Source organism: Semicossyphus pulcher, unplaced genomic scaffold (genome assembly GCF_022749685.1).
Source record: "Semicossyphus pulcher isolate SPU_LCO1_2020_fin unplaced genomic scaffold, fSemPul1.0.p SCAF_14, whole genome shotgun sequence".
Lineage (NCBI taxonomy): Eukaryota > Metazoa > Chordata > Actinopteri > Labriformes > Labridae > Semicossyphus > Semicossyphus pulcher.
Window position 1 is genome coordinate 18345570 of NW_027211648.1, and position 27031 is coordinate 18372600.

General features: G+C 43.8%; 2 pseudogenes; both read left to right on the plus strand.

Annotated features, from left to right (window-relative positions):
• The first annotated feature begins 6971 nt into the window (after positions 1-6971).
• On the plus strand, positions 6972-9751 carry LOC138590954 (cytochrome P450 1B1 pseudogene; annotated as a pseudogene).
• Positions 9752-11045: 1294 nt separating this feature from the next.
• Positions 11046-13337, plus strand: LOC138590966 (cytochrome P450 1B1 pseudogene; annotated as a pseudogene).
• Positions 13338-27031: the final 13694 nt, after the last annotated feature.

Genomic DNA, 27031 nt, shown 5'->3' on the forward strand with positions numbered 1-27031 from the left:
TCGTGGCGATCTTATTATCATTATCTAATTATCTTGTTAACATGTGAAATTATGCCTTATCAATCTTATATGAAACATGCATTGCAAAAATGTCAGTTTACTAAATGGAGATCTGCACAGACTCGCTGCTTTATCCTAAGACTTAAAATGTGATGAATCGTGTGTTAAACACTTGGAAATGTCCTCCCTATCTTTCCCCACTGTAGAGGTTCTAAGGTAAATAACACTAGCATATTAAATGTGTATTTCACTGTTTCTGCATGACAGATGTAACTCTCTGACCTTACAAAAAGGTGCCACCTGGGCCTCATCTTATTGTTGGCTTTAACCGCATGCAGCCTGCAAATTGGCCCATCAGAAGAGGTTGGAATTTTAAAGTTTAGGTCAAAGTAAGTGAAATTATCTTCTAACTAAAAGGTCACTCAGAGAACACAGGTCTCCAAACCCAAAACCCTCACTAAAGCCAAAAGTCCCGTCTTCCTTGATAAGAAAATCTGTAAGCTCAACGACTTAACGTTTGGACAAATTGATCGGATCCGCTATTATTGTTTTTCCATGAGGTAGATCAGCTTTTATTGCTTGTTTGTTGGTTGCCAAAAAATGTAACATCTTTTCCTTTACCCATGTCGTACCTTTCAAACCAGTTTTATGAGAGTCATGCCGGTAGTTTTTCCTGTAACCCTGCTGGCAAATAAGCAACAACAAAGAATTAATGAGTCATGTGTCATACAGTCTTTCTAAACCTTGAGAACACTACTAATACTTTTTGGGTTACATGATGACACACCAACACCAACGCATCCACAAACACTCAATGCATCTGAATATGTTTCTAAAACTATACAAATGAAATTCGGCAAACATTATTGCTTATTTAAGAGTCAGATCGTAAACTATTGAAAATGTAACGAGTGGTTTCTGAGCTCAGGCAGAACCAAACCATCAAATTCCATGTAAATCATGCTAGGCTACTAGTCATGATTCTGCTGTAAAAAACCAACAAAAAGCACTCAAACATAAACTATATTATATTAACTATTTTAAATTGAAGTCCTTTTAAATCAATCTATTTCATCTCCCAGAGCTAGAATATAAATAAATTAGGCAGGAAACAATAAAAAATACACAACGTCATGATACCACATCGTTTTGCAAAGTTACATGGGTGAATGAGCTAAAAAAAAAAAAAAAAGTTACAATAAGTAACAAGAGAAAATTTCAAAATAAAGTCCAGATTAACTTGCTCAAATGTTGATTAAACGTTACATTTTATGATATATTGCGGTATATATGAAAAAAAACGTTTTCTGCTCTTATTACGCCTCGTAATTTATAAAACGGCTACGATGAGCTCGAGACAAATAAGCTAATGTAGTTCTTTCATGGGACTGGAGGTGGGAAATGTGTCCTACCGATTTCTCCGCCTGTCTTTGATGAGCTCACAGAGTCGGGGTCATCTGGAAGCCATTTCTACTTGTGCTTTCTCCCTCGTCTCATTTTAATCTCTCAGTGCAGCCCCACACCTCCCCTCCGCCCCCCTCCCCGCTCCCCGGGGAAGCCGGAGTTCAGTGACCGAGCTCCACGCACGCCAGGCCGGCATGGCACGCAAGCTCATCCCCGCTCCGCTCCCCTAGCACGCAAAAACTCTACGGGATTAGAAACAAATATCCCTTTACTGTACATAATACATGGCTCCTGTCCTGGGTGCCACATTAAGTGAGGATCTATCACGCAGCCTGCACACAGCGAAGAAGGAAACTGTCCGGTCCTGAAGGAGTGTTGGAGAAGAAAAAAACCAAGCTATTGTGCCAATAAGTTACTCTTAATAATAGACGATCTTTGTCTGGTGCTGCCTTTATTATGTGAACTGAACTTTCTTATGATGTAACTGCATTTTCTCACTCACTTTATTGCTTTTTATTTATATTTGTGCAGATTTTTTAACTTTAATTTGAAGTTGGTCCAGGAGAGTGCATGCAAGGACAACTTTTATTACTACTTAAATACTACTTCTTAAATTACTTTTTGCCACTTTGAGAGAACATTTCATACTAAAATTGCAAATTACCTGGAACCCTGAATGATTTTTTTTTTTTTTTTTAACAAATGTGGAATCTGTGAACTGTGGGTGGTCACCGAAATAAATCAAACATCTAACCTTGAAGATGTTCTTCTATTCAACCACAGGACCACATGAAAGTGCAGCATGTGTGAGAAAATACTGTGCGTAAAAATCATACTTTTCAGCGGGGCTGAATCCTCGTGTTCACGGTTTAACCAAGGACCTTAAATCACTCCAGAAAAACTTCCTCAAGAAGCAGCACGCTCCTCTTTCATGTGGCCCGTTTGATATTTCCTATGGAGACACATCTTTAAAGCACAGCAGGTCTAACACAACGCAGCCATCACAGATAACCTCAGATGGTATTTTATTTCTTTGACTTTAAATCTGAAAGGACGCAGGACATTGGACGTGCTGTGATCCTGACATTCACCCTGTCTTACATCATTTTCAGCCATGGAGGTTTGACAAGTATACAAACAAGGAATTGAAATCTCAATAATTCAATCTTGTTTTGTGAGCCTGGGGTTTTTACTGTGCTTTATGTGGCAGGATGCGTGTGTAACACAATACATGCGAATAGTCATAGTGTACAAATCCTTTGTTATTCTGTGTGTTTTGTTTTTTATTTAGGCTTTGTTCTGAGAAAGATCAAATATGGATTTAGAGCACGATTCAGTCTAAGCATGGATCACTTCTACATGTTTGCCGTAGCAGCTGCAGAATTTGTTCATAGATGTCTTCACAACTTGCTGCACTGCTCCCAAGAGGTCGAAAATATCTATTAATGCAGGTTTACCTTTTTTTTTTCATTCAAAACACCACAGCACTTGATGCTTGCAAACAGTTACCTAAATTCACAGATCAACATTAGCATAGGTCATTTTTTGCAGCAGTTCATTGTCACTCTACTTTTGATTTCCACTCATTCTAGAGGGAGGTCTTTAGCTGCTAAACGCTTCATTATGTCCACCAGCAAGTTGCTAATGTAGCCGGCTGTTCTGTGCTGCACAGATAGGATACAGTGAGTTTATCTGATAGCCGGCTGCTGCTGTACACAACGCTGAAAGAAGTGAGACCGAAGCCCTTTTTACACTGCCAGGTTAAGGCGGGATTATTACGCCTCTGTTATGTTCTGTCTTCTATGTAGAACGCACGGAGGCATAATGGAAGTTGTTCCGCCTCTGAGCCGGTATCGGAGGTAGCAACAGAGGCGAAACGGCGTCTGAGTAAACTACAAGGCAGGAAGGAACAGCGCCATGTGTGTGTATTTGAAGCATGTGCTGTTTGATTACACCCCGCGCACGTTTTGTTTCCGCTTGGTCCAATGTAAAATGACAAAGGTGGCATGAGGAGGGAGCTTTATTACGGCGCTTAGGCGGAACCGAAGTGTAAAAAGGGCTTGAGATTTAATCAAAATGTGAAAGTTTGGGGTCAGACAACCAAAGAAAATAGCTTAAAGTCATAGTAAAGTTTTTTATATAAAGAAGGATAAACAAAGGCTTCCGCAAAATTGATTTAAGTTTCGTTAAATGATGACCTCTTAGACTTTAGAGCTAAATTCAATAGCGTAGAGTTAAGGTGTGCATACTTGTACCACTTTAACCACCCGTCCTTCCGGTGTCTCCCCGCTGGAGTGAGCGGTGCATTTGTTCGTCTTCTCTCAGGCTTTTTACACACAAACAACAATCAGGTCAGACGGCGACATTTTTACCAACTTTCTTTCTCTCCTCGTGGTCTGGCAGGCGAAACGCTCTCATTTTGAACATCACCATCTCCAACTATCAATGTCCGGTGGTTGCTTTCTCGCTGCCCAAGATGGCGCTGGCCCAGATTATGTTTGTGTTGCTGTTTGCTGGTTTGTTGGGATGTTTTTTGGCCGCAGCTTTTTCAGTCTTGAACGCACCTTTGTTCCTTTAAGAAAAAGTTCACTCGAATTCCTGCTTTCTCTCTGCTCTTCCCTTTCCCCAAATCCCACCAGCTCCCCAACTGCCTGTTGGACCCCTGGCTTTCCTCCCTCTGCTGCACCCCCCCTCCTCTCCTAACACCCCCTGCCCCCACCTCCCTCCCCCCTTCCTTCCTCCCTGTTGGTGCTGTGCGTGACAGTAGCTCACTGAGAAGTGGAAATGAGACTAGTAAACAATGATTAGCTCCAGAGCCGGGCCAGCCCGGTCTACCATTGGTCCTGTCTCCACACAGCGAGCGCCCACCCGCCGGCACATGACATGCAGCGGAATATATAGACCCCCATCCCCGCCTCCTCCCCTCTGTCTACTCCCCCCCTCAGCCAGAGTCATGGCAGGGTCAGGGCCAACCTTTCACAGCCAGGTTACAAGGGGTAATCACAGGCAAACACAGCAGCCACACGCAAAACGCACACACGACACCCCTCCAACCCTCCAACCCGGGCCTCCATCCTCTCCCACACACATGCACACAAGCTACAGCCCCCTCCCGCCGCCCCCCCTTTCCTCCGCCACAAACCTGGCTCTGATTAGCGTGATGGGGATGCGAGTGGCCACATGTGTATGAGGAGCAGACTCAGGCGAGCAGGAGGAGGAGGTGGTGGTGTTGACGGAGGGGTGGAGGGATTCCCCCTATAGGAATAAAGGAGAGAAGAAACAGTCATCCCCAGTGCAGGCAGTGTATCCGAAGACGTTGCTATGTCTCTGGTTAACCGAGGAATCATTCTGGAGGCTTTTGGTGCTTGGCCACACCGCATTTCTCAAGACAAACAGCTCTCAGGCAGCTCCGACCCAGCAGCACTCTCATGTGTAAAAGGCTGTTTAAGGACCATTATTGTGAAAGAATGACACAGAACACAAAATGTAGTTACACTTAGGTTAGCTTTTATTGTTTCCTTTCCCAATTTAGGCATGCTGTGCCTTTAAGAACTGTTATTGGAAGATTGTTACACATTACAGTTTAAGTGCACGGTTGGATTGTGAAAGTCTAACTTGGGCAAAAAGATTTCTGTCATATTTATTGAAGCAGTGGATGTTTGCTTTGCAGATGTAGCCACAGAAACAGTTAAACTTTAGGTTGAAATAAACAGACAGTGCATGGATCATGTTGTATGTGTGTGCTGCATGACTTCAAGTTGACTTTAGGCGGAATAAATCTGCTGCTTTTCTAAAAAAATAGACCCATCAGTCATCATGGAAAATGATTTGCATATTACTTAAGAAGTCAATTAACTGCTCATTCCTCCTCCTCCTCTTTCCCACTGAGCTGACTGTGCCTGCGCGGTAATTAAGTTTCTGTCCCCCTGACTTAGTGCCTTACTTCGGAAATGTTTTAGTACCTTCAATTAGCATCATTACCTCCCTGCAGAAATAAACTCCACAGCTGGTGGGAAAACAAGAAACAAAGTCTGCCTCAGGAAATGAGATCATTTCTATCTGGAAGTCTAGCTGAGTCAACAGAACATCAACCTCTTATCTGATATGACAGCTTGAGATTCATAATGTTAAGTTATAACGAAACTAAAAGTTAGATATGACACACACTTGGCCTCAGATTTTAATTTGGCTGTCCTCACTTCACACCTCAGTGTGCTTTTTCTTTCCTCCTGAATTCCCCCGTATTTCTTCGAAGTGTAACTTCTGTAGAACAACGGCTGAGGGAGGGGGGGAGGGGGGGATGAGGGTTGGAGGACTTGAAGTTGTGCTATGATGTAACCCAGGGTGTCATGCTGCTGCAGTCTAAGTGTTGGGGAAAAAAACAAGAAGTCACAGAAAATTCAAATATCAATATTTGATGGTTTGTCCACACTGGGTTATTGTTGTGTGAGATTTCTGTCGAGTTATTCGGCCACGGCCAGATGCTGAGGGGAAAAAGTGTCAGAGAGAAAGAAAGAAAGAATATATAAATATAAAAATACATTTGTATATGTGTGGTTTCTGTTATTCTATATCAGCTGTTATATCTGAAGGGTTTGTTTTCTTATTAGGTATTTAAAAGCTACAAGTTTGATATTTTATACTATATCATATTTTGAAACGGTTTATTTTATTGTTAATTATAAACGTTATTAATAAATGACGGATTTTTTATTTATTTTTGAAGCCAAATAAATATAAATATATATTTACCTCCACTTTAACTGAGATCGTCTTTGGAGTCGCGCTCTGTGGTGCGTAACTTTATCTTAACTTTATTAAGTTCTAATCACATTTTCATGACAAATAAACTAAAGTATCCTTTGCTACACGAAACCTGCAGGGTTCTTTGACATATAATTACAACAATGCCTTATAAAATCACTAAATTAATTATGTTATAAGCATAACAATTTAAGCTTACACGCGTAAATTCGCTGACTTTAACTTTCCCAACGGATGACGCACTTAACTGATAAACTGCTCGTGCATGCAAAGTTTAAACTACGCTCTAATTAAAGGAGTACATCGCGTACAAGTGACTGAAATTACACATAAACAGATTTTGTACAAATTCAGTAAAAGTATAAACTCAGTCTAGAGTTGCACAAACCGTAAGCAAACACTCTTTTCTAGCCAAAGTGCGCACGCCGACTCCTCTGCAGGAACAAAATAAATCAAGTTAGAAAGAAACACTTTGAAATGTGCAAACTCTGCCAGTCCTCCAATTAGTAAAACAAATTGGCTCGACACGTTTCCCTTCTCATTCGGTCACCAGTTGCTGAGTCTTTTTTCTCTGCGGCGGAGCAGTGCGTTCACGCTGCACGCTCACGGTGTCCCAGGACTCACACATGCGCGCGCCTCCAACGGCGAGCGACAACAGAGAGATGATAAAGTGGGGTCTGCTGGGCTACCACAATGGGAGGAGTATGAAAGTTACCCTGAGCCCTGCCCACCAACTGCAAAACATATAAGACGCAGGAGTGAAGCAAAAGGCAGGCACTTAAGCCCTCAATCTGGATGAAAAGACAAAAACTTCAGCAGAACTCACTTCTTTTATCAGTATGACCTCACTGGCATTTGATTGACACTTCTTCTATACTTCTCTCATCTGTCATGGATATACAAGAGCTTTATTGAATTTTCTTCTAAACATCCAAAAAGTAAACAAACTTTGTTGAAAGTGAAGATTTTTTTCTTTTTTGAGGAGCAGAGAATTAATCAGGATGGCACTGGACAGTGACTTTGGTGTGAAGGGCAGCAGCATCATCAGGGAATGGAGCGGACAGGTCCAGCCTGCTCTGGTCGCCTCTTTTGTTTTCCTCTTCTGTCTGGAAGCCTGCCTGTGGGTCAGGAACCTCAGGCTCAAGAGAAGGCTGCCAGGACCCTTCGCCTGGCCGGTGGTGGGCAACGCCATGCAGCTGGGCCAGATGCCTCACATCACCTTCGCCAAGCTCGCCAAGAAATATGGAAACGTGTACCAGATACGCCTGGGCTGCAGCGACATCGTGGTTCTGAATGGAGACAGGGCGATACGTCAGGCTCTGATACAGCACAGCACCGAGTTTGCAGGCAGACCAAACTTTGTCTCCTTCCAGATGATCTCTGGAGGCAGGAGTATGACTTTTACAAGTTACAGCAAACAGTGGAAAGCGCACAGAAAAATAGCGCAGTCCAGCCTCAGAGCGTTCTCATCTGCAAACAGTGAGACCAAAAAAGCCTTCGAGCAGCACATAACAGCCGAGGCCATGGAGCTGGTGCAGGTATTTTTGAGGCACAGCACAGACGGCCGTTACTTTGACCCTGCTCATGAATTCACAGTAGCTGCCGCCAACGTCATGTGCGCCCTGTGCTTCGGGAGGCGATACGCACACGAGGACATGGAGTTCAGGACCCTGTTGAAAAAGGTGGACAAGTTTGGAGAGACTGTAGGCGCAGGTAGCCTGGTAGATGTCATGCCCTGGCTTCAATCCTTCCCTAACCCCGTCCGAAGTGTTTATGAGAACTTCAAGAACCTAAACGAGGAGTTTTTTGCCTTTGTGAAAGATAAAGTGGTGCAGCACAGGGAGTCCTTTGACCCCGAGGTTACCCGGGACATGAGCGACGCCATCATCAACGTAATTGAGCACGGAAAGGACAGCGGGCTGACGAAAGAGTTTGTCGAAGCAACGGTCACAGATCTTATCGGAGCAGGTCAAGACACTATGTCCACTGTCATGGAGTGGATCCTCCTGCTCTTGGTCAAATATCCGGACATGCAAACCAAACTGCAGGAGCTCATAGACAAAGTAGTTGGCCAGGACAGACTGCCATCCATAGAGGACAGAAGCAGCCTGGCATACCTGGACGCCTTCATCTACGAGACCATGCGCTTCACCAGCTTCGTTCCGGTCACCATCCCACACTCCACGACCTCAGACGTCACCATCGAAGGCCTCCACATCCCTAAAGACACGGTGGTCTTCATCAACCAGTGGTCAGTCAACCACGACCCTTTAAAGTGGAAGGACCCTCACATTTTTGACCCCACACGCTTCCTCAATGAAACCGGGGCCCTCGATAAGGACGCAATCAACAATGTGATGATTTTCTCAACGGGTAAGAGACGCTGTATCGGCGACCAGATCGCCAAAGTGGAAGTGTTTTTATTCACAGCCATCCTGCTGCACCAGTGCAGCTTTGAGAGCAGCCCCGCGGAGCCCCCCACCTTTGACTGCTCCTACGGGCTCACGCTGAAGCCGCTCCGATTCTGTGTCAGCGCCAAGCTCAGGGGGAAGCTGCTCGGCTTAGTTTCCCCGGCATGAACAGCATGTCCCCGATACTGTGACTCAAGGCCAGCAAACACTTTTCCACCAATGACATTTAACAGTGAGTATCAGAATCTTGCTGTTGGAGGGTTTTCATATTTAATAATGATATTTAATGCATATGTTAACACAGACTGTATTTGAACTATTGTTTGGGATATGATGTATTAGCTACAGGTCTTTTGGCTGTGGGGATTAAAGTTCTGCTTCACAAAATACTCTATACTTGATCAGATTTTGTACATAATTCTGAGTCGTGTGCTTGTTAAACATCCACTATGAGCATGTACATGTATTGTGTGTGTGCAGGAATTAGCTACTTTCCTGACATGTCAGTTTAAACTAATATAACTGTGTATGAAATGCTTGTGAATGTTATAAAGTCACTCAATGACACATTGTTCTGAATCGTTATATGTATAAATATATTTAACCGTTGCCACGTACAGCATTTTTTATTTCATATTTCAGGTGTGGCGATAAATGTAATGAGATTTAATGTATTTCACTATCTACTGTACACAAAGTATATGAACACATTAAGCAACTGATCCAAGTGGCGTGTTTGTGGAGGAGGAAGTGTTTCATCAAGGAGCATCCATCACGAAGATGAAGAAGAGAACTCGCTATGAACCTTCACAAACTTTGAGCACCCAGGGTTCAGTTTTACTGTACAAGCACTGCAGCTACACAAGGCCAAAACACATAAGTCTCACAAGTACATACAAAAAAAAAAAACACCCATATGTGCAGCAAATTTCCTCCACTAATTCCTAAAAAGCACGTTTGTTTACAATAAAGCTACATGGATGTCAGTGCACTCTCTTTAGGCCTCCGCATTCAGGAATGAAAGTGACACCGCCCGAGGGATGTGTTCCTCTGTCTGTGTCGATGCAGCGTATGAAACTCTGTTGTTTAAGCATTCCTCACAGAGAATCTTTCTTATTGACGTGTTGGCTTTATATGACAGAGAAATGGAAAATAAGCTATATCTGAATAAATAAAATGATGATTTGTGAATGATTAATGTGTCCTGTTTCATTGTACACTAGCTCCTAACACCACTTTTAAGCTACATGCTAGCAACTACTTTCTCAAGCTAATAGCATTTTTAAGCTAGCCTTGGCACTTGTCAAACATGTGCCAACAATGTGATATTCGGCCCCACTGTTGTTAAGATGTGTGTCATTACATTGTAACAAAAATAGAAAGCTCTAGAACACTTGACTTGAGGCTAAAACCAAAGCTAATGTTTTTTTAATTTCCTCCCTTTGTTGCACAAGCACCCACATGAGCAGATTTATAGCTACACTCATCTAATCTGAAGTCTGTTTAAAACGATTCTAATGAAGCAGCCACATCTCTAACGGCTACATTATATCAGTGACCTTTGTTTAAAGGGCTATTGTGCCAACAATAACTCTGTATATATGTTTTTATGGAGCATAATAAATCGTTCCGTTTGTATCTGCTCAGTGTTTGGATGTGAAACCCTCAGCCAGCTTTCATGGTGATATCCCAGAGCCTTTTTCCCTGCATGGTTATAATTAACAGCTTGGCTGTAAATAACAAAAACCAAATCATGTTTAGAATGGCCGTGGAAAGTCCATAGGAAAGTGCATACAGCAAAGTCATCTAACCCCAGGGGGAAACACAAACAACTCCAGATTATTGTCCATTACGTGCGCTATATGCTAGCACAGCGCACACACATCCCACCCTTTCCACTACAAAGTGCATCATTGTTCAACCTATTTATATAATATATTTCGTGTTAAACAGCACTGAGGCCACACATTGTATATAAAGTTGTTTATCTTTTAAAAGTTTCAAAGTAATATTTGTGATATTCTTTGGCTATAAACCATAAATCTGTCGTTTTTGGCAACAGGGCCCATTAAGTAGCTGCTTTCTTTTCCCTCATCCTTAGAGGGACGCTGCTGGCAGGAGGCCTGAGAGGGAAAAGGACTAAGGTCTGCAGGCTGTGGTCAAAATGGGAGGGGAGAGATAATAAAAAACCTGAGTCGCTGACCCCTCCCACCATAGAGATACATATAAGCGAAGTGTTAAGGCTTGAACCTGATCGAGCGCTTCTCACTAGCTTCTGTGGAGGAGGGGTGAGACAGCATGTGAGAGCTGCTGGGAGTCCTTTGGAGTCCATTTAGGATGGAAAAACTTTAAGAATTTGAATTTCAATCTATCTAAGACTGTGAACTTGATATGGGTTCCTGTTTTTAGTTGAAATCGGCTTTTTACTGGACGCAGTGGACGAGAGAAAAACTTTAGGATAGCAAAATGGCTCAAATGGACCCAGAGTTTGGTGTGAAGGGCAGCAGCATCATCAGGGAATGGAGCGGACAGGTCCAGCCTGCTCTGGTCGCCTCTTTTGTTTTCCTCTTCTGTCTGGAAGCCTGCCTGTGGGTCAGGAACCTCAGGCTCAAGAGAAGGCTGCCGGGACCCTTCGCCTGGCCGGTGGTGGGCAACGCCATGCAGCTGGGCCAGATGCCTCACATCACCTTCGCCAAGCTCGCCAAGAAATATGGAAACGTGTACCAGATACGCCTGGGCTGCAGCAACATCGTGGTTCTGAATGGAGACAGGGCGATACGTCAGGCTCTGATACAGCACAGCACCGAGTTTGCAGGCAGACCAAACTTTATCTCTTTTCAGGCCGTGGCTGGTGGGAAAAGTTTGACTTTCAGCAATTACAGCAAACAGTGGAAGATGCACAGGAAAATTGCTCAATCAACAATCAGAGCGTTCTCATCTGCCAACAGTGAGACCAAAAGAGCCTTTGAGCAGCAAATTGTGGCCGAAGCCACAGAGCTAGTTGAGATTTTCCTTAAACTCAGTGCTCAGGGCCAACATTTCAGCCCTGCTCATGAGCTGACAGTAGCTGCAGCTAATGTGATTTGTGCCTTGTGCTTTGGAAAACGTTATGGACATGATGATGTTGAGTTCAGAGCCTTGTTGCAGAGGGTAGATCAGTTTGGACAGACGGTTGGGGCTGGCAGTCTGGTGGATGTGATGCCGTGGCTTCAGTTTTTTCCTAATCCGGTCCGCAGTATGTTCAAGAACTTTGTTGACCTTAATAAGGAGTTCTTTGGGTTTGTCCAGAACAAAGTGGAGAAGCACAGAGAGACATTCAATCCAGAGGTTATGAGGGATATGAGTGATGCCTTTATTGGCGAGATTGACAAGGATGACAGTGATAACGGACTCACAAAAGGCCACACAGAAGCGGCAGTGTCAGATCTGATTGGAGCAGGTCTGGACACCGTCTCCACTGCTCTTCATTGGATTCTTCTCCTGCTGCTTAAACACCCTGAAATACAAAGCAAGCTCCATGAACTCATTGACGAGGTCGTAGGGCGAGACAGGCTGCCGTCTGTCGAGGACAGAAGTCGCCTGACCTACCTGGACGCCTTTATCTACGAAACCATGCGCTTCACCAGCTTCGTCCCGGTCACCATCCCCCACTCCACGACCTCAGACGTAACCATCGAAGGCCTCCACATCCCCAAAGACACGGTGGTCTTCATCAATCAGTGGTCCATCAATCACGACCCCCTGAAGTGGAAGGATCCACACATCTTTGACCCCACACGCTTCCTGGACGAAAAGGGCTCCCTCGACAAGGACCTCACCAACAGCGTTATGATCTTCTCAGTGGGGAAGAGAAGATGCATCGGGGACCAGATCGCCAAAGTCGAGATATTTTTGTTCTTTGCAATTCTGCTTCACCAATGTAGCTTTGAGAAACGTCCTGATGAGGACATGTCTTTGAACTGCTCCTATGGTCTAACACTGAGGCCTTTAGATTACAAGATCACAGCCAAACTCAGAGGGGAGTTACTTACAGGCCAATAAAGGAAACATGCAATATGAGGTATGTGTCCAAAACTAAGTTACATTATAAGCTTTTCTTAATCTAAAAAAAGATCTTTATAAGCTTCTTAATTCTACTGACATACTTGTGACTGCAGACAATACTGCCACATTTCTGCCACTGCTACTTATACCTATGTATTACAACTAAGCACTCTTTAAATGGCATTATATCTGAAGTTAACTCTGCAACTCCTTAGCAGACCTAAATATATCCGCCCTGTTTCTGCTACATCATGTAAAAAAAACGGGGAAAAATGTAACGAGATCTTTGATGCTGCACCCCAAAAACCACAACTCATAATAAACCTAAAGTATGTATTGTTATTTATATGAGGGTATTTAGCGGAGTCACCCTAAATTGCAATATAAACTGGTGGTGATGAATAAATTTGACTTTTGTTTCTGTCTTCACTAAAGGGGGAAATCAAGAGCCAGCTGTGTGGTCTCAACTGAATCCACTCATTTAAGACACTCATTTATCTTTGTATGTATTAAACTCTTTCATTTGAGTCAATACAGTTTGCAAGTCATGTACTCTTAAATCATGCATAATACTGTTGTACTCTGATCATAACTCATACATTTAAGCCACTCATTAAATGTCTTCTTCCTGTAATACCCATAAAGTCATGATAATAATCAGTATGCAATAACTAATGTGCTTATAATGAACATGACCCCGTGTGATACAGAACAATAAACACTTTGTATTGATTTCTAACCTGTGTTGTGTATCAGTCAGTGCTGTGAACCACAGAGGCCGGTTAGGTCAAACACTCACTAATAGATCCTGATGTCTGCTCTCAGTGTTGTTGTGAAAGATTCATAGGGGGTTACAGGCCCTGTGTGTGTCCTCGTTCACCACCCCTTACAAGCAGGCTGTGACTCAGTACATCGGCGCAGCCACAAGGTTCACTCGTCAATATTTAACACGGAGCGCGCTGTTCTTTTGGCTGCTGTGTCACTTTTTTTTCTCCTTTCTTTTCGTAAGTGTCAGCCAAGTCTGACTGTCTCTCCTGTGTTGATACACTGAGCGGCTTTAAATGACATCATCATCTCACATTTAAGATAATAAACAAAATGTTTTGAGCATTTTTCACACTAGATTTTCAAATAAACACTTTATGGAGAGGTCATTTTACTGAATCACCTTTACGCCATAACAGAGGGAGGTGAATGCACGTTAGAGATATATGTGGGCTGATTGCATATTACACACTTGGTGTAGGGATTTTGGCATTGGTTGTAAAAATTTAACAAGCAAGTTTTAGATATAAATATTTCAATTTCCGCCACTTTTTTTGGCCTTTATGCCTTTATTTATAGAGAGGACAGTTGATAGTGTTGGAAACAGGGGGAAGAGAGAATGGGGGATGAAGAATGGCAGGGGCCACCGCATCGCGGACTGTAGCCTCTGTAAATAGGCTGTCAATTTAGCCGCTGAGCCAAATCGGCGCCCCATTTTCTGCTACTTTAAATACCTGTTCCTCTGCATTTCTTCATAAAAACTTGTATCTTAGAGGCGCTGGTTTGGCTCAGTGTGCGGAGCAGGTTCCCCCGTGTGCGGAGGCTGCAGTTCTCGGCCCTTTGCTGCATGTCGTCCCCCTCTCTCTTCTACCCATATTTCCAGTCTCTCTTCAGCTGTCTGATCAATAAAGACAAAGCGGCCAGAACATTTACTAACCTGACTTATAACATAACACAAGTTGATAATGTAACAGTTATTGAACTTTTTGGGCCCTAAATAGGATAGATTATCTCAAAGCAAATACTGAAGAGGTAAGAAGGTAACTTCTTTTTCTTTACTGCCCTAACAATCATTTAAAAACTCCCTTTTTAAGTATAAAGTAGTTGAAAATAGTCATATATAATAAAATATAAGTCAGCACAATGAGTACTTTTATATTTGATAGAATAAGGGCATTTTGCAGATAATACTGCTGTGGTTGGGGGACATTGAGGGACAAATGAAGGACTTTTACTTTTCTATGATTGTTGCCATGATAATGAAGAAGCTGAGTACTTTTACCACCAATATAAGTAGTCATAAACTGCATTTAAAAACCTGCACTAAGCCTATAATTGCACACATCTTAGCGGTTGTCGAATGTTGCTTTTAGTTGCATTCTGCCGACCTGACATGACCCACCTGCAGAGTCTGCTCTGCTTATTTAGCTTTCCACGATGTTCTGCCATCATCTATTTCAACAAACAGTCCACAAGCTTTTGAAAATTCCTCCTCCTGACTGACTTTCCTCATTATGGGAAAACCCAAACCACCCCATACTCAACATTTATCTTTGCTGTAAGTACGCTACATAAATATTAGCTTAAATGTGGGTTAGCAGCTTATCATTTTCCTCCCGCCTCTTCCTTTAATCTCTGTCGCATTGGGAACATTTGCTTACATGCTCCGGAGTCTACCTGCGCACTTGCGGGAGCAGCTCTGTGACTGAACTCTGAGGGAGGCTTGTTTTCACCGAGCCGGGTGAAGACATTCTGTTCTGCAACAGGCTCTCTCTCCCCCGCTCTCTCTCTTTGCTCTGACACCACAAGGACCCTAGAGGGAGGACTGGGCCGCCTAACCTCCCCCGTTTCCATCGCTGCTTTCCCAAAAACATCCCTGAAATGCGTCCAGCTGAAAGACTCCCTTTCACCCTGAGTCACCCGCTCTGCTCGCCACAAACCCCCCGCAGCCCCCTCGACCTGCCCAGTTTCACTCCTTAAAGGAAAACAGAAAAAGTGTGTCAGCTCTGAGGTGATTCGTATTCTGCACGTACGCACAGCACGAAATCCAAAACCCCCTTCTTTCCTGCAGGAGCTTTGACATGCCAACTGCAGTCAAGTGTTTTGGGAGATGTGACACAGTGAGGTAGAATTACTTGGATGCAGACGAACGCAATCCTCCAGAAAATCTCTTCCACTGTCCGCTGCCATCATCTCCTGAAACACAGCGGAACATTGTGTCAGAGCACTGGCGGGAAGCGGCCTCATGTTCTTATTCAGCAAGTCTTTCCTATGACACCGAAACTCTCACCGCAGTTTAATCCAAAATATTGCAGACGATTTATACGACTTCATTTTTGCGTGCTCTTCATTGCGACCCGAGACATCAAAGCAGATCATTAATCATTCTGCTGCAATAAAAAATATGGAAGTTAGCTTCCCAGTAAACATTTTTCTTTGAATAACAAGAACAAACAGTTTGTAGAGGGGGAGGAAAGTCATGCGAAGAAACTATGAATCAACTTTTTCCCAGACGGACAGGGGGTGACGTTTCCAACAAGTCACATAATCGCCCAGAGTTCAGCAAATACTCTCCTCTCTCTGTTTACATAGCGTTTCTTAATTCCATTGGTTTATAAAAACACTCTCCGACTCCAAAGAGACATGACACGGCACTTTAATAATCCCAATCCCTGATGCTCTGTGATTTAAAACGACTTCATTGTGTCCAGAATAGAAATTCAGTGTAATATATTCCAGAGTTTTTGAGTGATGTTCCATTTGTTTGCTCAACAAACGTACCCCCTCCTCTGAAACCCCCCCGTGGAATTACGTCATAGACCTAAACACTGAGCAGGACCCATAAAAATGTTCCAGTTGACATTATAATCAAGTCGTACCACCTTTAAAGTTCCTATCCTGCTATAAACTCTGTGTTTCAACACATTTCTGACGTACAACAATTAGTGACCCTTCACTTTTTGGAGGACAACCTCACGCGAACATCATAAAGACATGCGAAGTGACCCTTTTCAATAAACAGTGACCCAGCTCATTATTACGGGGCGGGGCGGGTAGGGATTGTTGTTTTGTCCGTGCTGGGATTATGTTTTGGAGCGTGATATAAAATAACGCAATTTACAGTTTCTTTCCGAATAATAAACTACTTTTTTCCGGGGAAGTTCAGGAGGAAGTGATCCGTGCTGGTCAGTGTGAGAACATGGCCAGCATGTGGTCTTCATTGATCGGAGTTCACTCGTGGTCTAAACAGTCATATTAACAGTGGTCATTTGTTCTGTGTATGGACTCTGGGTAACCCCGTCTCCTATGATTCATGTTCAATGCTAATGTTGAATGAGAATTCTGGATGAACTGTAGTGTGATGTTCATAAAGTAGAGTGAGACGAGAGGGCGTGGAGGATGTGGTGGTGGAGAAGTTTGCACCTCTACCATTAGTTTCCATCTCTAAGACGGCCCGATGCCCGGTGCTCGATGCATGATGAGATGTTCCTTCCCGATACTGATTTTGAAACCTGAACTTTCGATGGATAAAAAGATATAAATATTACTGTTATTATTATTAACAGCTATAAGCTTATACAACCAACCCTGTAAGGCCACACTTGTTCTAAAGCCTTTGATAACATATGGTTGTTTTACTGGTGGAATTTTCCTATAAACAAAACTGCTCTCACTAATGTTCAAAGTCTGCTAGAGACGCTTGGGGCTGCACGGTGGCGCAGTGATTAGCGCTCTCACAGCTAGAAGGTTCCTGGTTTGAATCCCGGTTTCGCCATGCGTCGGTTCCCCTTGGGTACTCCGGCTTCCTCCCACAGTCGAGACATGCTCGTTTGGTTCATCGGTGACTCTAAATTGCCCGTAGGTGTGAATGTGAGTGTGAAAGGTTGTCTGTCTCTATATAGCCCCTTTTACACTGCCAGTTCAAGGCGGGATTATTAGGCCTCTGTTACGTTCTGTTTTCTATGTAAGACGCATGGAGGCGTAATGGTGGGGCGAAGTCGTTCCGCCTCTGAGCCGGCATCGGAGGTAGAAACAGACGCGAAACGGCGTCTGAGTATACGGTGGAGCCGGCAGGGCAGAACAAGCGTGTATTTGAAGCATGCGCTGTTTGTTTACACGTCGCGCACATTTTGCTTCCACAACGCCGGAACGTTCTTAGTCCCATGTAAAATGACAAAGGCTGCATGACGGCAAAGCTTTGTTAAGGCGCTGAGGCGGAACCGCAGTGTAAACAGGGCTTATGTGTCAGCCCTGTGATTGACCGGCAATCAGTCCAAGATGAACACCACATCTCACCAAATGTCGGCTGGGATTGGCTTCAGCCCCCTCGCGACCCTGAACGGTATAAGCGGTATAAATAACAAACAGATGGCGTTGCTCATGTTTGCTATCGTCATGTGATAAAGTCCTTAAATTCAGTTCTTATTCGCTGCTGTAAAACTGTAGTTACAAGAGGTAGCTGTAATAAATCCATGGTGGAAGTACAGTGCAAGGGAAGCTACTGACTGCAGTGGTGATTTTTTTTCAAGGATCAAATCAGTGCATAAACTGGTGTAAGCTCCGATACCGATTCAGCATTTTCGGTCATATCAGAGCTATTTCTGATCCTGTTAATAATGTTGGAACAACTCTAGCTCTCTGCAGAGAGGTGATTTGGCGTGGAGAGCTAACTGGCTACATTCGAACTGTCCACATTCTTCAGCTGTACTCCCTTATTTTCTCATCAGAACAACAGGACTTGGCACGATTTAACTCAAACACAAAAACTCCCTCCTTACGTGCCAAACCTAGAAAGCAAATTAGATTACCAGAGTACGCCTCCTACAAATAGCTCAAGATCTCCTTTATCTCATGATAAATCAGCTCTGGTTGACCTTCAGAGTGAGAATCCGGTGCTTCCCTGGAGGTCCAGCACCTTCATTAGGCCATCAATCTCGTGCAGTGTCACAGATAGCGGCCTCTGCTCAGACGATAACGGACTACTGGCACCAGTATTGTGTAACTCAGACTGGAACTTCTTCAAGAGGTACATGGAGTGTCTGTGAGAAGCAGACATATCTGATTTGTTTTGAAAGGGGAGGAAATAAATCAGATTATTGCTCTGTGTATTTGTTCAAGTAACATGAGGACGTTGGAAACGCTCAGCTGAGTGATATCCCATGCATGAGTGGGAGAGATTTAAGATAACAAGAAGACCAACAGATAAGTGCTACTTTTCACTTTTTTTAGAAAGAAGTGACAAAGTTGAGTTTTTGTACGGAACAAAAAAGACTGTGAGGAAAAAAATGCTGGAAAAAGTTGAATAAAAATAAATACTATATTGCACTTTCCCACACAAGCATGGATAAACGTTACTGATCTTTTAGTACGGACACTGCTAAATGTCGGATGGACACTGTATTGTGCTCTGTAGATACAAAGACAGCCAGACATGCATGTTGCATACCAGACAAAGTCTAACCATGTCCTCTTGGCAAGACACATAATCCTCAACATTCATCACAGCTCATCATCACATTAGATCGAGTGGACACACTGGCATTTTACCAGACTGGCAAACCACAACAACAAAGTAAACACGGAGGGATCAGAGAGCATGTTTCAACTGAAGGAGAAAACCCTCAGGCTTTTAAAGTCACAGTGTGTGCACTTTTATAAATGTTACACAAGGCATTTAGAACAACTGGACTATTTCTTGGCCATTAACAACATGTGGCCAAGAACAAGTTCGGCATAAAATCCCCCATAAAAAGCAAACTGTTATTTTTACACTTTTTACTTACTAATTAAATGCTATAAAACTTGTTAATCGGGAAACTTTAGAACTCCCTGGTACCATCGTACAGGGCCAGGCTAGCTAAGCTAAGCTAACCAGCTTCTGGCTGTGTATACCAATGACTGTATATATAGATGGACAACGCGTCTCCATCTGCTCCCATTGTACGTAATTGATGCCAAAATAGCCCCTGCGATAGGCGCTACCATCTTGCGATGGTGACGTCATACGGAGCCAGAGACTGCGCAGTAGAGATCGGCGAGTGAAGCGGCCGTAGCCACTTCCGCTAACCCAAACACACACTTAACTTACCGAAAAAGCAGCAAGGATCCCGCACGCTGGCGTGTTTAACAGCAGAATAGCTTCTCTGTGTTGGTCTGAGATTAACGTTCACAGGTATGAAAACAATGACTGTAGACTCGCGGATCATCCTTCACTCTGCTCACCCGGAACTGTTTGGCTGCAGGAGCCGAAGTTGTCAACAGAGCTGTCAAATCATCATTTTGACAGCATCAAATAACTAATTAAAAATAAACTTGTCAGAAAAATGAACACTTGGACGTAAATCAGCATGATAATAACTAGCTTTAATGACAGAAACCATGTTTGAGAAAAATGTATCGGCCGTGTATTTTGATTTTATAGTTTGACTCATGTCCCATCTGTTATCATGGAGGAGGCGGGCTTTATGACCTATACTGCAGCCAGTCAGCAGGGGGCGCCGGTAATGTTTTGGCTTCACTTTTAGGGAGCTGTCAAGTCGTCCATCTTTTTATACAGTGTATGGTGTCTATATATTTAATAGGGGTGGGGCAAAGTATCGATACAGCAATATATCGTCGTCCTGACTCGTTCAATACAATTATCAATAGGCTGTTTTTTTTTTACAAATCTACAACGCTCTAAACAGATTTCCCTGTGATTTTGACTCATCGCGTTACTACGGAACTCCCTAAAAACATGGTATTCCACCCGGATGGGCGTGGCTTTGCAGGACGTAACAGTGCACGCGTTGGTGAGCTCCGTGACCATCAGGACAGGATTCCTTTGAAACAAGTCTCACGTGCAGGGCACTTAACGGGTAACGTTTTGAGCTCGAAAAGTGTATCTTTGTAAATCTTTGACAAAAAAAAACATCTTTTTGGTTACGGTTTTGCTAGCTTATCCAAAAACTGACGAGACGAGCTGAACGCAACATGTGTGATGCAGAACGTAATGCACCGCCCCCGGGTGAAATAACGTGTTTTCAGGGAGTCCTGTGTCACTACTTCATGACTCCTTGCGGTGGCGCTTATCACACGAGTAAGGATAAGGTGAATGGAAATTAATTGGCGGAAGAAGAAGTTGACCATAGGATAAAGAGGGGGATGATGTCGGACAGCGGTGAAAAGAGGTTAAAAGTGTAAATGTGTAAATGTCGTTTCATCTCAAATTTTGTGAAAGGGACACCAAATTGCAGTGAATACATTAATCCTGCACTTTACCTTTTTCGGGGCATTTTATATTCTGCAGGTAATCAGATATCGTGATGTATCATTTGATTGTTTTGCAATATATCAATTATCGCAGAATCACTGATCGTGATATCATCGTACGTATCGTGTATTGTATCATTGGAGTTACTCTGCGATTCCATCCCCTAATATTTAACAGAAAGACATGAATGTATTATCAATACTTTCTGTAACAAAGTAATGAGTGTGTTTTCCCAAAATTTGGAACTTGTGTTTCGACAGCATTGACTGAAAAACTAAGAAAACTATCATTTAACTTTTCTTGAGCCCAGAGAGACGACGTGTTCCCCACAATGGAAATAACTGTCTAATTTTACTGGTGTTTTATTTTAGGAAATCTATTTAGAAGTACACTATACGGCCAAAAGTAGATTTTGTACAGCAAAGTAAAAAAGTTATTTATGGACTCTTATGGACTTATTTGCTGCTCGGGGACATTGTCACATTAAAAAAAGGCCTTCCACAAACAGTTGCCACAAAGTTGGAAGCCACTGAGGACTTAAATACTGTAGCGTAAAGAGTTAGCTCAACCACGAAGAGCAGCCCACATGGGAAAGTAGAGGGAACAATGTTGAAAAGGGTGTCCATTTATTTTTGGTCATGTCCTTTCTTGCAGACAATAAACAGTTAATCTTTGTGTGAACATCCTGAGCCGATGCCAGTTCAAGAGTCTGTGGTCTGAAACAGTGGCCTTGGCACAGTGCTGCTGGGCAATCATCTGAATCCACAGTGAATATGTAATATTTCATAATCATTGCTGAGAATAAGTCATTACCATCACTGATTTCACGGCCAATCAAGATGCAGTTTTTCATAGCCACTGTGTCAGAGGAATCACAGAAGAGCGAGGAACAACTGTTTGGTGTAATTCCCATGATGACCGATGGTGAATGAAGCGCGAGGAAAGACCCTGCAGCTGTCATAGCCGGCCTCAGTCTTACAGTGTCTTGTCTCAGGAATTGTTGCCGATCTCCTGGGGTATGAAACATTTTGTAACCATTTCCCTGACAAAAAATTTTTCATGCTCCCATGTCAGACAAGCTACCCATAATTCAGTTCTCCACTGCGGCATAACCCCTCTCCTTCCACCCCTCGCTTTCACGCCATCCCACTTCAAGCCCTCAACTTGGCACCGCTTCACGCCAGACCAAAACAATTTAGAAATAAGCTATTTGAGTTTGCAGGGATACATTTTCAGTTGTTTTTACATTCTGCTTTTGTAGTGGGCTGTGATTGCCTGTCAGAGTTTCCCCACTCACTGAGAGAGAGAAACGCTATGCTGGAGCTGACCACTCGACTGAAAATACCTTTCTCTGTTAGGACTTGGAACAGCCCTCGCTTGGAACATGTCGGCTTGTTGACAGTGTGAGATGTTATATTTCAAGTCCTGTTATCCTAAACGACAGTTTCACAGAGTCTACGTGTTGTGCCTATTTTGAGGTTTACTTTCACAGAAAAAATGGAAAGAAAAATTGAAAATGGAATTCAACTTTTTAAGGTTGATTTTCTTGAAAACGGTACTTTGGTTCAGGATTAAAAAAACACTTAAGTTGCGTTTCCACCACACAAACTTTCCCAGGGACTAGGAACCCAATGCATCTCCACCGCAGGGACCAGGGTCCAAATTAAGTCGCAGGGACTCCCTAAAAGTTTCCTGTTGGGGGTTGTACTTCCTGAAAGTACAGGGACTTTGGGGTGAGCCTTGCAGTGCTCAACATTTCTGATTGGTCAAGTATTCAATGCATTAAGGCGACTCTTTTCACACTTATCTTCACAGCTCTATAGACCTCGGTGGAAACGCAGACAACTGTGGAATGGTGGGGCCTTTTAAGCAGTGGATGGTTTGTTTGGACAGGTGAGAACACACATTTGAACGCTGATGCGGGCCAAACCACTGGACCATGGTCCACCAGAAAGACGGGCCTCGGTCTGATTCCAAATGAGCCATGGTCTGGTTCAGAACATAAAGGGATTTAAATGAGCTGTTCGCCCTTGGAAAAAGCCACTGTCAGTCAAAGCTGGTGTTCTCTGTAATCGATAGAAGCAATAATATTTGAAATTGGCGCCATAGCTGTGGAGAAAGTTGTACAAACAGCTCATGGTTTTGCCCATTCTACATTGCCACAACACCCAGCATGCATTGCGCCCCTCCCTCTGAAACGGCCCAGCAAGAGACACTGGAGTGAAATACTACTGTTTCACTGCAGGCAATGGCTCAGAGCCGTGCCGAATCCGAAATACGACGAGAATATACGGGTGGATCGTCTAAAAAATCTTCAGGTCTGCAGTCTACATTTTAAACATGATGATTTTGAACAAAACATGACATCAGAGGCGGGCATCCTAGATCTCGGAAGTGTAGTTTAGCAAGCTCCCTGGCCTCCGCCAGATGATGCGTTTTATGTAGTGTGCAGAGGTTTTCCAGGGCCCATTGGAGAAGCGGATAACGTCCTCCAGAGACACTAAGAGAAATTGCATCTTTTCCCTACCATAATGGCATTAGCTCCCCAAAATAACATGATAGGACTGAGGTTGAAAATCTGCGAACTGGCCCTTTAAAGTAAGACCTAATACAGGAAGCAAACCAAAAAACTGTGGATTGAGGGTTGTTAACGGATGATGACACTGGCAGAAGAAGCCACGCAGCCAGGCAGCAAAGATGAGTTGAGGACAAACGTGGGCAAGCGACAAGGACAGTCACAACTCAGAGCTGTGTCACATACAGAAGTACGCCGATGACACAGCCATCGTTGGATGCATCAGGGACGACAGAGAGGAGTATCGGAGTCTGGTGGGGGACTTTGCTGCTTGGTGCCGCACAAACCACCTAGAGCTCAACACCTCTAAGACAAAGGAGCTGGTCATAGACTTTGGGAGGTCCAGACCGAAGCCGAGACCAGTCCTACTAGAGGGAGCTGAGGTGGAGAGTGTGGACTCCTACAAATACCTCGGGCTGTGTCTGGACAACAAACTGGACTGGTCAACACACACCAGCCACCTGTACGGGAAGACACAAGGCAGGATGTACTTCCTAAGGAGACTGCGGTCTTTTAACATCTGCAGCAAACTGCTGCGGATGTTTTACCAGTCTGTGGTTGCCAGTGTCCTCTTTTACACTGTAGTGTGCTGGGGAGGCAGCACATCCAAGAAGGACACATCCAGACTGGATAAACTGATCAGGCGAGCCGGCTCTGTGATCGGCATGAAGCTGGACCCTCTGGTGACGGTGGCAGAGACAAGGACACTAAACAAACTGCTGGACATTATGGACAATGCCAGCCACCCTCTGCACACCGTCATCAGCAACCAGAGGAGCCTGTTCAGTGAGAGACTGCTCCTTCCAAAGTGCAGGACTAACCGACTGAAGAACTCCTTTGTCCCTCATGCCATCAGGCTGTACAACTCCTCACTTAGGGGGAGGAGGTAACAGGGACAGACTCTCTCACAAGCGGTAGCCACTAATTCACCTCACAAAGTTAATAGTAGTTTAGTAATATTTATTTATTTCTCAAAGGGTCATATGTGCAATAAAAATCTGTCAATGTGCAATAATCTCTCACCACAGTGCAATAACCTAATACCATAGTGCAATAACCTAATTTAGTTTAATTGAACTAAATACCAGGTCAATTACCCACTGTTTACTTGTATATTTTCTAAGAGTGTATATTTTATATATTTTGTTATCTAATTTTGTACTTTTTATATATATATATATATATCGATAGATATATATATTTTGATCTTTATTTTTTACCCTCTGTGTGCTGATTCTTTCCTATTGTATTGTACTGTATAAGCTGCTGGAGACTGAATTTCCCAGAGGGAGTCATCCCAAAGGGATTAATAAAGTTGAGTCTAAGTCTAAGTCTAAGTCTAAGTAGAATAGAAATATTGGCTGACCAAACAATTTCACAAATGCTGGAATTCAAACTGTTCAGTGAAAAACTAAAGGAGAATGGAATTGATTGATGTGAACTCAAACCAAACTCGAGGAAAGATGCAGCAACATTGTAACAACTTTGGCCTTTGATTCGGATCAAACTAGACTTTAAGTGTGAAAGCGGCCAAAAAGTTCTGGGTACTTTTGGTGGAAACGCAGCTTTAGATGATGCATGTTTTTAGGAGTCTGTACCTGGAGTTCGATTCTGCTCATTCGGACCGAGCATACACAGAGACATGCTAAGACACTGTGTACCCTATGCTTTATCCAGCAGTCATTAGCTTCCTGACAGCACACAGGTACATCAGAAGTTCAAAGTCACAAATAAGAGGTCAACATCCCCCTCAAAGTTCATCTCTTTCTGTCCTAACTACAGCCTAGTCCTCTGAAACTGTTCATCATGTGGTTTGTGAGTGTTAATGGGCCAAATATTACATAATTATTTGTTCCTGTACCTGGAAATTAACGATAACACTTTCATCAGGAGCAAACAAAGTTCAATAATCATCCATCTACAGCCTGTTTGTTAGGGCAGCACACAGGCGCCACTGATATTCACTTAGACCAACATCCAACAATTCCTAGAAAACAGATGTGGACAGGATGTTGAATGTGTGGGTGTGCGCGCCTTGACTCTGCAAGTTTCATCACAATAGATATCAGCTGGTTTGCAGGAGAACACATCCGGTGGACCCGTGTGCGGGACTCCACTCTGCAAACAGGCACCAGAGCGGGTTCAGGGGGCCACTCAGGACAGAGCGAGAGGTCCTGGAAGACGGCATGAGCTGGAGCGGAGGTGCGGCTCATAAAGAATAACAAAGCGGGGATGAAGGGTGCTTATGGAAATGCTGGGGCTAACACAAGGTTCCGGAGACACCGTTTACTCAGCCTGCCAGCATTAGAGGACTTGGCTGGTTTTCTTCCTCTCCGTTCCAGAGCGAAGACCCCGGGCTCGATCCCACGAGAGGGAAAAACCAAGAGGACACAGAAGCCGATCATGTTCGGACTGTTTGTGCAGTGTCATCCACTAAGTATTCTAGAGAGAGAAAAAGAAAGTCAGAGTAAAGTAGGCAATATTTAAGGTCTCCAAAAACTGGGGGATTTTATGCGTACCAGTGCATCACCTGGGAGAAAGCTGTAACATTTACTGGAGTGTGAAGCCATGCAATGCGACTGATGACAACAAACACGTATTACAGCGTTTAAATCTTTGCAGGGTGATCTCATAGCATTATGTAAGACAGCGGTGCCCGTGCCAGACCCTCACACAGAGTGCGAGGGAGACATTCAGGTGCATGCTGCTGAGCACGCAGCTCTCCTCTTCGCCTGCCATACTTGGAAAAACTTGGTGGAGCTTTCTCAACTTGATTACCCCAATAACATCCCGAGCCAGGGCTTTAAAAGAGACGGGGTAGTAAAATGCTTTTTGAAATAATTACAGCTTTGGTGTTGAGAATAAAATTTAAATACTTTAAATCACTAAGCTGTCTAGAATCAGTACAGTAGTTCCTGTTGATTACATAATCAGTCCAGGCAGAGAAGGAGTTAACACATCTGCAGAATGCTACCTCTGTTTGAACTAAAGACCTCTCGCACAGGGCTCAGATCAGCTTTCAAACACAATTACGCTTTATTATATTTTTGTGCATGTTGTACCCTGACTCCTACCCAGTAAAATCACTACAAAAACACCAGATCCCACCTTATTTAAATGAAGATAAATGACACGATTTAGAATCAAAATAACTTGAGAGAGGTTTAATTTAGAGGTTTGATTTCCCTCCCGTAGTCGCGAGTATGATCTAGAAATAAAAAAAGAGTGAAGATAAAGTGAGAAAAAGTCCAAACTGCGCTTGACAACACGTGGAGACATGGTTCTGGGTATTTAAAGAAGTGTGAAGTGTGCGGCCGTCCCGTTAGGAGTGCAGTCTCCCCTCAGAGGGTTTATAGCCTGCATCAATAAAGTGCCATGTGATGACTCAGAGGAGCAGGACGCGGCTCTGGTATGAATGACAGCCAGTGAGTCAGATTTCTGCACACGCACACAGGTGGCTTTGGTTTTGTCAACCAAAGGGCCTTTCCTGTGACTAGGAGACACCAGAAGTGAGAGAAGCATTCACAACCCTCAGCTCACCACCAGCACCACCGTCCGCATGCCGAGCCCCATCGCAGTGGGCAGAGCTGGGGGAGACAGGAGTCGGGGTGTCTGCTCCAATTCTCCAAACTGGGATCACATAGCAGAGGAGAACCCATTAAGCCAGTCCTGGACTTTGGCTGACTCCCCAGCAGCATACCCCCCCTACCCCCGCCCCTCCTCTCCTCATTCTCTCTCACTTTTACTCCTCCCACGCACACTCCCACCCCCCGCTGGCTCGGGTGCCAGGAACTAAGATGTATGGGCCTCAGCAGA